Raw genomic sequence first — 15,022 nt, forward strand, 5'->3', positions numbered from 1 at the left:
GGGGAAACGCAGCTCTACGTAACACCGGTATTTCCATGTGGAAAACGCTGTTTTGCTGCTGGATTCATCCTCACTCTCCATCTCTCTGTGTGTGCTGTACGTTAACACCCGCCAGCAGAAACACCCACCTACCCAACTGACAGACGGAATCTCACTATTCATCAGCCATTCTCATCCTCCCCTCTCTCATGACAAGGCGCGCACCTCTTGATGACCTAAAAAATAATCTTTAATATCTCTTAAACAAAAGTAGCACAAACAATATTTTTTTCTGCACAAATCTGCACTAACGTTGCACTAACCATTCAGTCTATTTGCAGAGTTTTTTGACGTGGGTGGTGTGTCAGCTTCACGCAGCTGCGCACGAGTCCTATCATGAAAAAAGGTTCATTGTGCGACCTGAGTAACGCGCAGTAACGGGGTGTCTGCAATGGTAACTGCGTTATAGTTACAGTCAAAGTAATTAGTTAGATTACTCGTTACTAAAACAAGGTAACGGCATTAGTAACGCCGTTATTTTCAACGCCGTTAGTCCCATCACTGAGAATATGCAATAAATTTACAAGTGAATCACTTGTAAAATGTTACATTGTTTACATCACTTGAAGTGATGTAAACATTGTAACATCTGATTCCTTAGTTTTTTTTTTGTTTTTTTTTTCAGAAAATGTAAATTACTTTAACCTAATTTTTAAGCTCAGTTATATAAGGCATAAAAAAAAAGTTGAACTTAAAATTGATCCACAAACACATTAGGATTCTCTATTTTGTCGAGGCTAATAACTTGTCATTGTTATTGTTTTAGTTAATGTTAATATTACTGCTCTGAGGGCTCAGTTTGGCTTAGTGGGTTAAAATGATCTGTACCGGTGCTTACTGTAATATGGGTTATTTTCACTCTTGTGCATTAACTGAGCAAAAACAAACTGAAATCATCTTTCACCAGCACCATTAAACACTACCCTATTTGGGAGGTAATGATGCAAATCGTTTTCGGGGGCACTTCAAATAATTATATAACGCTAGAAAAAAGATGCAGCATTACTATTACAAAATGTTTTTTTCTTTTACTCATTTTAGTGATTATGGATGCATTAGGATTCAACAGAATGAAGAATGTGTTCAGATGCCTTGGTGCAAACAGCCAACAACAGACACTATTTGGTGGAAGTAAAAAAAAAAAAAAAAAAACATGTTCAGGTGTTTTAAATTAGGTAAATGTATTCTTAAATGGTCATTACTCAGACATGTATTACATTCACCTGTTAAATATCAGAATTTAAATATCCTTTTATCTTTTTTCCCCCAGGTTCTTGAATGTTACATCCACAAACTAGTATCGATTTTATTGTAATGGTTTTCAGAATCTATTAAAAATGTTAAAATTCTAAAAAGTGCTGTATATCTATAAATATAGATGAAAATAATTTTATTCGCTGTAGGATCTACTGATTTGGTTGATTTTATGTGAATGCGTCATGGGAAACAGACTGTAAGAGGTCACATTCTATAAATACTATAATTAGGCTTTTTCTTTTTTTTGTTAAATACCAATTAATGAAAAAGCCATTTTCTGATTGCTTCATAAATAGATTATAAAATAATAGACAACCGACGTTGATTTAGCCTGTTATCCCCAGATTTAATCCAAAGCAACAGATTGCATTCAGAAATCATGTAATCAGTAAATAGAGTCCATCTTTTGTGATATTTATTATTTGATGTTTGTGAGAGAATGTATGTCTAACCCAGGCATCCCCAAAGTTGGTCCTCGAGGGCCGCTGTCCTGCAGGATTTAGAGGTTTCTCTGCTTTAGCACAGCTGATTCTGATGATTGCAGTTCAGCAAAAGCCTGTTAATCAACTATCAATTTAAATCAGTTGTACTGAGGCAGGGAAACCCCTAAAACCTGCAGGACAGCGGCAATCGAGGACCGACTTTGGGGATGTCTGGTCTAACCAGAATCATAAAGACAACAGATAAAGTTTGAATTAAATTACTCAATGTTGAAAGTATTGGAGAGCACTACCACACCCATTAACCCAAATATGAGAAAACGGCTAAGCTATGATAGGGGGTTTAACCTAAAATGACGTTTTTTTAAAGGAGAGCAATCATTCAGAGAAGTAGCATTTAGGTCCATGGTAGTTCTAACCCACTACTAAAATTAGACCATTTAATGACAGGAAAACTGTTAGTTGTTCAATCGGCAAATCTGGGCTTTCATGCAAGAGTGGTAAGCATAAAGACATACGAATCATTAAATGCAACAAACAACTTGTCAGAATTCACAAGCAAATGAACACAGTTTAAACTAGAATAATTCTAGAATAAATTCTTAAAAAAACAAACAAACATGATCATTGTGAAAATCACCTTCTAGCAGGACAATACCTCTAAAAGACTGGAGCTATAAAGGACCAGCAAATGGTTTCATCTAACCTAGTCTAAATCCACAACTCATTCCAATCAAGTTTGGGCATGATTTTAAAATTGACATTTGATAATCATTAATGGCCAATAAATTTTAGCTCCTCTACAAAGAGTTATGGGTAAAAGTTGTCATCCCCAAATTCAAAAGCAGTGTAGATCAGAATCCTTTAATATAACAATTGGACATGTTTTCTTGATCTGTTAAAAAATGTCTATAACATGTATTAAAGTATGCTTCAAAATATTTGAAAGACATCAAGCAATACACATCGTTTTAGTTTGAAATTACTGAAGCTTCCATATGACTCTGATTTAGAAGAAGTGGTATATGACTCAGTTTTATCGAAGCTCTATCCATCATGAAAATGTTTATATTCGTTATTCATAGCCAGACTTGTCGTACCTTTGATCCCACACCTGTGCTTGTTCAGCCCCAAAGCAGCTCTTTGTGAATATTTATTGAAATATTTATGCAAAACTCCAACCTACCAAACAAGGCATAAACAAAGCCACAAAGTATTTTTGCATCATGTTTCAAACAAAGTCAGTGCTTCTCAGCCTCCGGAGTGAATGGCCACTTCAGTCGCTCTGATCACAGCTGACTTCACTCCATTGAATTAACACACAGTTTTCTTGGCTACAGGCTCAGGGGCCATGTTGGAGCCTCACTGGTGAATATTAGATTGCACGCCTCCAGATCTCATTAAAGGAAGCAACAGGACAATGTCTGCATCCCAAATGAGAACAGAGGCCATCCAGCATCCTGACTCCCTGTTGGATCTACCGATTTGATTGATTTTATGTGAATGCGTCATGGGAAACAGACTGTAAGAGGTCACGTTCTGTAAATACCATAATTAGGCTTTTCATTTTTTTTGTTTCATACCGAATAATGAAAAAGGCATTTTCTGATTTCTTCATAAATAGATTATAAAATAATACACAATTGATTTGATTGTTATCAAAGAGCAAACTTACAGGATCTTGAAGCTGATCCGTTTCTTACCGTCTTCCCTTACCAGATGAATGCACACTGAAAAACAAACATGAGTCATTATCAGAAACGTGCAAAAAGAACTTACAAGAGAAAAAACAAGCAGCTATGAGAAAAAAAAAGCCTAAAAAGAAAGTGAGCATCAAGACACATGCGATTGAGGAAACGTTTTATGAAAGTGTGTCAAATGATTCCTCGCAGACATGACAGCTTTATGGAAAATCAAATTAGTGGATCATTGTGGGTTTGTCCAGCATTAGCCACACACAATTAATGAGAGTTTTAAATAAAATCAACTTGAGCCTAAGGCAAGGCTCTTTAACAGTAGTTAACTAGTACTAACTACGTATTAAGCATCTCAGTGTCTGTAAAAATGCAGGCTGTCTAACATTAAAAAAAATTTTGTTCTGAAAGATATTTTTTATACTATTTTGTTTCATTTTTGTATCTCTTGTAGTTCCAGGCTGCATAAGGGGAATAAAACAATACATTTCTGCTTTAGATGAGCCAAACAAAGAGTAAAACCCTTTTTGAAAACTTCACTGGATATGTCTAATTTCTAATAATAAAAAAAATATGTTTTTACAGCTTTTAGGTTAAAGTAATTGTAACCTTTTATTATATTTTTTTCTATATTCATACTCCAAGCAAAAGGTTAAACATTAGTTTTCAAAATGAAACGCAAAAAAAGTAAAATGGCAGGAATACCTTCGTATTTCTAAGATTAACTTTAAAGCAGCATAATAAAAACTCACCCACTCTGGATAGCTCACCATGTCATTAAAAGGCTACACAGAAACAAACAACCACTTGCAAAATCAAACTAAAGGCCAACTTCAACCTTGTATAGAGAGCCCATGCAAAATTAAAAGCACAAATCGACTCTAACCAAAGCTCAGAATTAACTATGTTTACATTATTTTGATATTAGATTAAAAGTAATATGCATTCAACCAAGAAGTGCAGTTATTCAAGAAAATTATACTGAAATGGAATAAAAAAACTTAAACAATTTATGTATTTCCTGAAAATCTATGTTTTGAATGAAATTCTACGGCTAAAATGACTTAAAAGCTTTAAATACTGAAAAGATTTTTGTAAACATTCACTTTTAGTTTCAGCTCTAAATCTTTTGTAATGAGCCTCCAAACTCCAATGAAGCACGCATTTTTGGGAGGCTGTTTAAAAAGCATGCATGCAGTAACAGTGGACAGAAAAAACACCCTTTTAACAGAAAAAATCTGCAGCAGAACCAGGCTCAGTGTGACAGACCTTTTGCCTAGACTGACTGACTGTTCCAGAAGACTGAAGAAGAGACACCAAAACAATGTTAAATCTTTCAATGTTAGAGAGGGTAACAGCAATCTAGCTTTATAGTCTATGTGGCTCTCTGTGAAAGAAACAGTTACGCAGATGAGCTCTGATGTGGTTTTTATTTTTAAATGGATGACATACAAGTGCCTTCACAGTTCTACATCTATAAAAGATTTCCGTGAATTTATTATGAGATCTAATTTATGATTATAGACAGTTACTTTCCACCTTCAGAAAATAAATAACATGACCACATCTTTAGCAGCCTTTGCATTTTTAAATATGTTTTTGGAACATGTTTTATACAGCCTGAGCTCAGCTAATCACTTAAAGTTACTTAGAATATTCACTTTGAATGAAACATTAAGAAAACATCTAAGGACGTTTTCCCAATCCTGCAATTCTTATATTCAGAGGTAAGGGATAAAGAGAGTGTTTTGGTGGAAGAAACAAAAAAACTAAAATGAGAAGGGGGAAATTTATGTGAAACTTGTAAGCACTTGAAGCTAAAACATGTTTTTGGATAGATTGTCCTCCCACAATTTTTACACGTACATGAAAAGTTCCCCAATGATTTCCAGCATTATTTGTTACAGAAACTCTCAGATGGAGAAGTGAGAGAGACCGAAGACAGCAGCAGTGCTGTACATCGATTGGTAAAAGGCAGAAAATCAGTACCAGAATGGGCCCACTATCTTCCAAAAGATGAAGCCGTGAAAGATATAAACAGGCACTAATTAGTAGCTGATATTTACCAGTAGACAGCAGGAGGGCTTTCAAAGCCAACTCTGTGCTTTTACTGAAAAGGTGTTTCATGAATTTGTAACAGTCAAGTGGGCCTGAAAAACAAATAAATCTTTGTCTACCTCCAGGAATGCATGCTCTTAAAATAGATCTCAAGTGCCTTGGGATGCAAGTCAGACTTCAAGCAGTCATTGACACCCAGTAAGACAGGGAACAACCTCAAGACATGTCTGTTGTCCTGGAAAAGCGGTAAAGAACAGACTCTAAACGACGAGTGATAGTCGCTGAGCATTCTGTCGATGTATATTATACTTTGAAAAACCTAACTGAAACTCAAACATTAGAAATGACAGAGGCAGCTATTAAGGCAAAAAGTTAATTTTGCTTCCAAGCATCCAACAGCAGTGGATCAACACTCTTAGAGGCCTTTCTCTAGACTCCTACCATTCAGTTCCATTTGTGACTGTTTAAAAAAAAAACTGAGCAAGCTAAGAAGGAAGGATTAATGTAAATGTAATATATAACAGAAGTTTTATTGGCTTCTTTAGAAAACTCTTTTTCAATGACAGCACCGAATGTGACTATACTTTGTTACATTTGCAAGGCGATTAAATCTGAATATGTCCTATAATTAGGCTTTATTGGCGAGGATTTCAGTCTATAATCAAATATGAGTGGAAATAAAAAGGACATGGTTATGTTTTAAAGTGCCTTGAGATTACTTATTCTGGCACAAAAACAGAAATAAAAAAGGGAGTTGAATTACTGAAGTTGGTTTTATTTAAAAGCACAAAGCTATTGCATTTACCATATACACCGTTTGTTTGTCCGCAAATGCATTTCAAAAGGACAGTTACCTTTAGAGCTGCATGTAAATAAAACTTAAATTATTCAATGTCAATCTTTGCAATGTTTTCATGCTCGGCGAGATATCTTTTTCCAAGTGGATAGTCTCTGAATGCACAATTGTTATAAAACATACACATTTAATAGCTGTGATACTAAAACTCAATCTGACGCAGTGATCTTTAAAAAAACAAACTATAATAAACTACATATAGGTTATATACTTAACCTATATGTAGTTTATTATAGTTTGTTTTTTAACAAAAAAAGTTTACCTTGAAGACACATTAAATGAAACATGCAGTTAATACTTTCAACAACCCCCCTTAACCGTGATCGATTACTGAAATAATCAACTAATTTAGAAATGTATCTTTACTTTGAGTTGAGACTCTAAAACATAACACTGTACTGAGCTCAAAACAGAAAATACCAAATTTGTAAAACATCTGTAAACGTATTGCATTTAAGACAAAAAAACTTTTTTGCAATCAATATGCTTTATTCCAGAAGTCCTCAAGTGACGTAGTTTTACGTTCACCTGGTATAAATAAATAATTTTTTGCACCACAGTTTAGACTGGTAGCTTCTTCTGTATTTAACAATAGAGATTCATATTTGTTTTCCCATTTTGAATTGTGCTTAAAAAAGAAAACAATTTAAAATCCAAAAATATGGTCATCTCTGATTACATATTTAACCCTTTACCCCCACATTTACATAGCTTGTGCACAAAAGTATTGCATACCAAAAATCAGGGATGTATCTCATTTGAAAGCTAAGACCTTCTAGTTCCTGGAGATTTGTGTACACACTTGGTAGGTTTGATACAAACCAGAGCTTTGTGACTTCAAACGTGTCCAAAAAAACATTTTTCCCCTTGAATAAAAGAATGCTATTTTTATTATGTTATATCTTTTTTTTATATAATTCATAGTAGACTACTCCCACTTACTGCACTTCTTCATGTTTTTGACATCAACTGTGTAATATTTCAGATCTCTAGTCATAAGCATTGTGAAACTATGATGCTTTCTGTATGTAAAAGGTCCATTTGGTACAATTGTGCCAAATTTGGACCAAATGTTGCAAACTGGATTATTTGAATTTTATGAATAAACTGACCATACAAAAAAAAAATATTTCTATGTTTAGATTTAGGAAATATCTACAGTGATTACTGAGAAGTCAGGAGTTACAAAACAAATCCAAAAAAGCACAACAAGAATGTATAATACAGACTGGATAAACAACTATAATTTAAACCTCAAATATAGTTAGTGCAATAAGATAGTCATCCTTCAGATTTGAAAACCAGAATGAAAATCCCGAAGGTGCGTTTAGACCAAGAGCAATGTTCACTGTGATTTCACCATTCTTCATTTCAGATGCAAAATAATTAAACCCTGGACCGCATCATCACATTGGAGGAGCTTCAGCTGTGTGAAGCCGATACCTCACTGACATGAAACACACAGCAAATATACTGAATGGTTATTGCTTCTTTAGTGCCAGTTCGTGCATTTAGAATGGTAAAAAAAAATTTGAGAAATAACAAATAAAGATCACATGTGCTGCTGTTTTTTCAGAAATATTAAAGATGACTCTTTAGGCCGTCCATAGGTCAACCAACCCCCCCTCCACCCCCCATCAAGCCTTAAATTGAACCAAAAGTATCTACGTTTTCAGTGCTACTTGATCCTTGCAGGTTAAACTGTTGTTTGTGCTGATTTGGTTTTTAACATTAAAGAACCAAATCTCATAGGGAGACCAAAGCTGCATAGGGCAGACAGAAAAAAAAGCACTACCCAGATATACAGGTGCTGGTCATAAAATTAGAATATCATGAAAAAGTAGATTGATTTCAGTAATTCCATTTAAAAAGTGAAACTTGTATATTATATTCATACATTACATACAAACTCATATATTTCAGATGTTTATTTTGTTTAATTTTGATGATTACAAATGACAACAAATGAAAATCTCAAATTCATCATATCAGAAAATTAGAATATTGTGAAAAGGTTCAAAATTGATGGCCCCTGGTGCCACACTCTAATCAGCTAATTAACTCAAACCACCTGCAAAAGCCTTTAAATGGTCTTTCAGTCTAGTTCTATAGGCTACACAATCATGGGGAAGACTGCTGACTTGACAGTTGTCCAAAAGACGACCATCGACACCTTGCACAAGGAGGGCAAGACACAAAAGGTCATCGCTAAAGAGGCTGGCTGTTCACAGAGCTCAGTGTCCAAGCACATTAATAGAGAGGCGAAGGGAAGGAAAAGATGTGGTCGAAAAAAGTGTACAAGCAAGAGAGATAACCGCACCCTGGAGAGGATTGTGAAACAAAACCCCTTCAAAAATGTGGGGGAGATTCACAAAGAGTGGACTGCAGCTGGAGTGAGTGCTTCAAGAACCACCACACACAGACGTATGAAAGACATGGGTTTCTGCTGTCGCATTCCTTGTGTCAAGCCACTCTTGAACCACAGACAGCGTCAGAAGCGTCTTGCCTGGGCTAAAGAGAAACAGGACTGGACTGCTGGTGAGTGGTCCAAAGTCATGTTCTCTGATGAAAGTAAATTTTGCATTTCCTTTGGAAATCAAGGTCCCAGAGTCTGGAGGAAAAGAAGAGAGGCACTTCATCCACGTTGCTTGAAGTCCAGTGTAAAGTTTCCACAGTCAGTGATGGTTTGGGGTGCCATGTCATCTGCTGGTGTTGGTCCATTGTGTTTTCTGAGGTCCAGGGTCAACGCAGCCACATACCAGGAAGTTTTAGAGCACTTCATGCTTCCTGCAGCTGACCAACTTTTTGGAGATGCAGATTTCATTTTCCAACAGGACTTGGCACCTGCACACAGTGCCAAAGCTACCAGTACCTGGTTGAAGGACCATGGTATCCCTGTTCTTAATTGGCCAGCAAACTCTCCTGACCTTAACCCCATAGAAAATCTATGGGGTATTGTGAAGAAGAAGATGCAATACACCAGACCCAACAATTCAGAAGAGCTAAAAGCCACTATTAGAGCAACCTGGGCTATCATAACACCTGAGCAGTGCCACAGACTGATCGACTCCATGCCACGCCGCATTGCTGCAGTAATACAGGCCAAAGGAGGCCCAACTAAATACTGAGTGCTGTACATGCTCATACTTTTCATGTTCATACTTTTCAGTTGGCCAACATTTCTATAAATCCTTTGTTTTTATTGGTCTTCAGTAATATTCTAATTTTCTGATATGATGAATTTGAGATTTTCATTTGTTGTCATTTGTAATCATCAAAATTAAACAAAATAAACATCTGAAATATATGAGTTTGTATGTAATGTATGAATATAATATACAAGTTTCACTTTTTAAATGGAATTACTGAAATCAATCTACTTTTTCATGATATTCTAATTTTATGACCAGCACCTGTATGCCCTGCAAAGAGGTAGGCTGTCAATAAAGCAAAGAAGCAGCAATCCCCAGGGCAAAGAGGTACAGACGAATACACAAAGCCTCACTGAACCCGCAAACCCATTATCTCCCAACACATGGGCCAAGCTTGGGTCCCAGGCCCGATACCAAGCATTGGAGGCCAAGGGCACCATGGGGGGGAGGAGAAAGTCCACTGTGGAATTTAGAAACAGGAAGACACAAGATTGGAACGGCATATTATCATATCAGACAGCCCTGGGCATTACTGCTTCTTTACCTTTCAGGAGGTGTGCGGAAGCTGAAAATCCTGAAAAGAAGGGAAAGCAATCGTTACCTCCGCCAAGGCGGCTATGTTTTCATTGCTGTTGGTTAATCTGTTTGTTTTCAAAATAGCTAACAAAATTTTGGATGTATTTTATAGAAATGTTTGTAGAATGTGCGTATTGTGACTGGCAACGGTCGATTACATTTATAGAATGATCCGGGTCACTATCTGGATCCAGTTATCTTTTAAGATTTGGTGAATACAGGTACTAACTTAAGGTGGAAGTCATAATATGTTGGAGGTGATGAGCTATTTGGCTGAGGTCTGTGCTCTCTGAATGTTTTTCTAGTTCAGAGAGCTTCTTAATAGTTCTAGTTCTAGTTCTAGTAAGAAGTTTCCTTTCTCGGTTAGAGGTCAGGCAGCAGAGTTGGGCCCAATCCCAAATTGTCCCCCTAGACAGTACCACTAACCCTGTGTTTGTGTGTTCCCGCAGTAGGGCCACCATGTCCCAAACCACATTGTGGGTAGGTCGAATTGACTGTTCGCTTAAATAGTGAGTCTGTATCAGAGTAGGCTCACTGGAATTTGGCAGCAGGTGCAATGGTGGCCTTATTGGGAAACACCTGCATTTAAAATTGATCCACTGATTTTCTGTATCTTTGTCAGACTGACAGAAACTCACAAAGCAGAAAAAATAAAATACATCAGTTCCAGAAGGGAAGGTCCTCTTGGAAATTGTTTAATTTGACAGTATGAAGTTATTTCCAAGAAAGGGGCAAATGTTTGATTCCATGTCAGCCCAGTGAACAGCTTTTCATGTGTCTTTTTGAAAAATAATGGAGCTGCCAGATTTGTGGGATCACTCAAACGCCCCATTTGAAGTATTACAGCTGCTGTCATTTAATGGTTGCCAAATATATAATGTTCCAGGGACGGTTGAACAAACCAAATGGCTGGTGACGCTCCGTACTTCCCACGATGGCAGCTTGACAAAGAAGTGAAATGTGCTAAACAGGCTTCCATCCCAATTCAATTCACATGCCTGCATCTCAAACCCAACTCGGTGTGAAAAAATTACCAATTTTAAATCGCCAAGTATACTGAATGGTATTGTCAAAGCAAACATTTCCCCTCTGTTTGAGTGGTGCTTTAGGTATTTACTCCAGCAGATAAGGCTTGAGGGGAAGGTAACCCCCAGACAAGCCTACAAGTTTTCAGAAAACAATACTTTGCCCAAGCTGGAAAAAATCCCTAACCAAGGACAGGTGGCTAAGCTGGAGAAGGGAGGGAGATAATGGTCCCGAACTGTGTTTATTCGGTGGATGACCCAAAGCACTGTGGATTTCGGGAACACGAAAGCAGGAGCCACTACAGGGAGGGAGAGGCCATGAGCAAGGCTGTAGAGGAACATCAGCACACCCATTTCCTGACCTCGGTAGTGGTCTCTTGGGTTTTGGATGGGCCTCAGTAAAACCGCCACAGACCACTGGATCAGTGGGAAATCCCTCTTGAGGCAGGCTGGGTTGAGATGAGATGAGATGAGCTGCATGAACAGCACTGTCCCTACCTGAGAGGAAACCGGCCTATTAATAAAATCCCAGGAAGTATTTACCTCTTGCCGAAGCAGCAAAGGCAACAACAGTTGTAGATGTTTTCTCCTTTGGCATGTAGCAGCCATCCTTGCTGTTTGCAAACTGGGCCACAGAGCTACAGCCATAAACATGAAGTGTCTCTGTGTTGCCATATCAACAACTGATTTCCTTTTCCAGAGGATTGAAGAGACCATCCCATTCTCATTTATACTCCCAATCTTCAATCAAGGCTTCCTCCACAGCTGTGAGTGTGAAGGGGTAACGTTTAGGGGCCAGTATGGGCCCCTGAGTTTGGTTTAAAGATCTACTCATATGAAGGAAGGAGATAAGGTCCAGATGTTTAAGTCCAAGGGTTTGAGAGACAGTTCATTGTATGTTTATGTTGGTGTAATAGTTGTAAACAGTCCAATTGGAGACAAGTTTTTGGGTTTATCACATAAAAAGCTTTTGGCAACTCTAACTTCCAACTGTGATTGAATTTGTCCTTTCTGCCTTTTAAACTGTTTACTTTTTCTCCACTTTTTTGTATTCATCATTAAATATTTTATCATTTAAGTCACTGATGTCTTATTTGGCAAATTGTTCTACTCATGTTATAAAAGTTGCAGAATAAGGAAAAAGCACAAAAGAAAAACCAATTTTGATGCCTACTCTCCATTTGCATTTCAGCAATGAATACTTCTGTTGCCTTCTAATGTTCTTTTCTGAACAATAATTCCACAAAGTTGTATTCAGTCAGTCTTAATGAAACACAAAATACTCTCCTGTGCACCACTGAGGAGCATTGCAATATCCATATACAATAGGGATAGTGGTCTCATAAGAAACAAACATAATATTACTATCAGGCTCATATGGACAATCAGTCTGCCACATCTATTTAATAAGAAGTCAGGCAGGATCAGTGTTTGGGGAACAATTGGGATTTTTTTTTTGTTCAGCAGTAGTGACACAGAGCCAATATCCTGCATGGAGATATTACTCCTGAGAAGGCTTGATCACCCTTCCCAGTCCTCTATCTACCTCCATACAGCATGAAGGCTGGATAGAGCCCCTTTCATACTCCTCCTGCCTTCCAGACGGGCAGCCTTGACTACAGGCAGATTTGAGGTCCACTTGAATTTGGCTCCGAAGAATTTGGCAGAAGTATAGCAGCAAGGCTGTTAGCAAACAAGAGAAAGATGAATAGTCATTCTGCCTGCCAAACCTTTGCACAAGGGCACTTGTATTTTTTTTTAGGATGTAATGAGCCTGTGGTGTAACTCTGTCTTGTATGCCTCTGTTTCTAAGCTGTTTACACTATTTAACATCAAGGGCAGCATTACAATTCACATGTGTTAGTTTCCCCACAAATATAAGCTGCAAAATCTAGGAAGTGCAGTTTTATTTTACATCAAAATGCATAAAGGCATTTCATTTGACAGACAAGAACAGGCCACTGAAGAATTATGAAGGTGTAGTACAATTATAGTTGTTACAATCCACATGACCAACTGGCTTCAGGTATGTCTGAATGTTGTTGGTCTTTGAAGGCCTCGAGGCACTATTCAGATAAATGTAAAAAACTCAAATACTTTTGGATGCCGCAGTAAATGTAGAAAAGTCCAAATACTATCGACAACCATGTACAAAACTGAACATTTTCCATCACCTGGTAATCACATTTTCATATTTTAATAATCCTTGCAGCAGTTATTGCTCTTCAAGCTCGATTTAAACATTAACAATAGGATCACTGAGAAATAACCCAACAAAATCTATTCTTACAAGACAGTTGTCTACTGAGACTGAAAGAATAATTAATTTCTTTGTTTGCCTTGTTTACTCTGTGCAGAGGAGGAAGAATGGGTCTGGGCTGTCAGTTACCATATGATCTGGTGCCCCAGTCTGGCCAGGCCTGTCAGTCAACGTTTCTCTGTTGACATCAAAACATTCGATAATCTTTCTGCTGCAGATGCTGGAGTCAGATGGAAAAAGAAAATTAAATATAAAAAGAGAGAATGAGAAAAAGCCTCTGAAGCTGTTCCTGCTAATTATGCTGCCTGAGATGTATCTCTGTCATCAGATTAAACTGCATGACAGATAGTAACAAACTGCATCTTTGCCTATTTACTGAGCTGAAAATACAAGAGTCACAATCAAAGCGTGAAATGGGAATTATATGACAGAAATATATGAAACAAGGATAACAACAGCAGCACAATCAGAGATTTACCCTAACAGTTTGAAAAGAGGACAGAAAAATGGTAAAAACAAGATTTGTATAAATGATTTCTGAACATGTCTTTACTCTCTTAACTCTACAGGGTTTTTTGATCTACTTGAAACATTTTATACAAGTAGACAACCTTAGAAGGATCTAGAAGTGCTTAGCAGAACAGATGTGCCCCCTTGAAAAGACATTTCCCTGCAAAGGAGCCAGCAAAAAGCTGTTACCTTGGAGCCAGAGAATGCCTAATCATGACCATAATACAAACTGGCTGAATGGAACAAATGTGAGCCTACTGTATTGACTAAATGAAGTAAAGCAATTAAGGGCTCAATAAATAAATTTAAAATGTCTTTTTCTAGCATAAATTAAATGTTTGGGTCGGGCTTGGAGCCCCAACAAACCTCAATAATTGCCAGGGAAAAGCAAAACGTCCTTGAAACTGGCACTCAAATCAGACGGTGAAATAGCATTCAGATGGTCTCTCTGCATGATGATGACACAGCGTTTGCTTAGCATGGCCTCTCCTGTGCTTTGCCCTTGAATCCTAATAAGTTAACAGTTTGCCTAACTTCGATTGCAAGCTTTGTTTGAGAAAAAGTCAAACAAATCAAAGCTGAGTTCCATTTTGCCAAGTCATCCGTCTAAAAGGTGAAAAAAAGTTTTTAAATCATGCATGCAATAATGCTTATCTTTTGAAGTTGAAAGTCAATGAACTTTTAGTATTAAAATGCTTAAAAATAAATAGTCCATATTATAAAGCAAACCATTGCTTTAAATAAAGTTAAAATAAACGTTCCATGTTGATAAATTTCTTTAAAAAATATAATAAATCACCAATGGCACAATTTTTAATACCCCTGCTGACAATATTTCTTACAACTTTTTAGGCTTTTTTATCTCATCATTCTACTTCCGACCAGAATGTGTTAAGGCTGCTTTAATTAACAAAGTTAATTTCATTAAGGAGCAGCAGGGAAAAGCAACAGGTTGGTCTAATACAGTAATAGGTGGAAGTTTGGGAACAACCATTTGATAACAAGAGATGTCTCAACATTTGTTATACTGAAAACATTAGCAAGATATGTAATTTACTCAAACCTATTATATAATGCTTGCTTGACAATACTTCTTCATAGCGAAGAACACAGACAGAAAAACGCAAGTTGAGGCACAGTAGGAATAAGGTCTGT

General features: G+C 37.1%; 1 protein-coding gene across 2 annotated transcripts in view; it reads right to left on the bottom strand.

Moving 5' to 3' along the window:
- Nucleotides 1-15,022, bottom strand: part of syt1a (synaptotagmin Ia) — a 251,779-nt gene that overhangs the window by 178,548 nt on the left and 58,209 nt on the right. For both annotated transcript variants that reach the window (XM_038281327.1, XM_038281328.1), the window contains exon 2: nucleotides 3,412-3,466. The gene's annotated coding sequence lies outside the window, so the exon portion shown is untranslated. The remainder of the gene's footprint in view (nucleotides 1-3,411; nucleotides 3,467-15,022) is intronic.

The sequence above is a fragment of the Cyprinodon tularosa genome, unplaced genomic scaffold, assembly GCF_016077235.1.
Source record: "Cyprinodon tularosa strain WSP-4 unplaced genomic scaffold, ASM1607723v1 ctg17, whole genome shotgun sequence".
In the NCBI taxonomy this organism is placed as follows: Eukaryota; Metazoa; Chordata; class Actinopteri; order Cyprinodontiformes; family Cyprinodontidae; genus Cyprinodon; species Cyprinodon tularosa.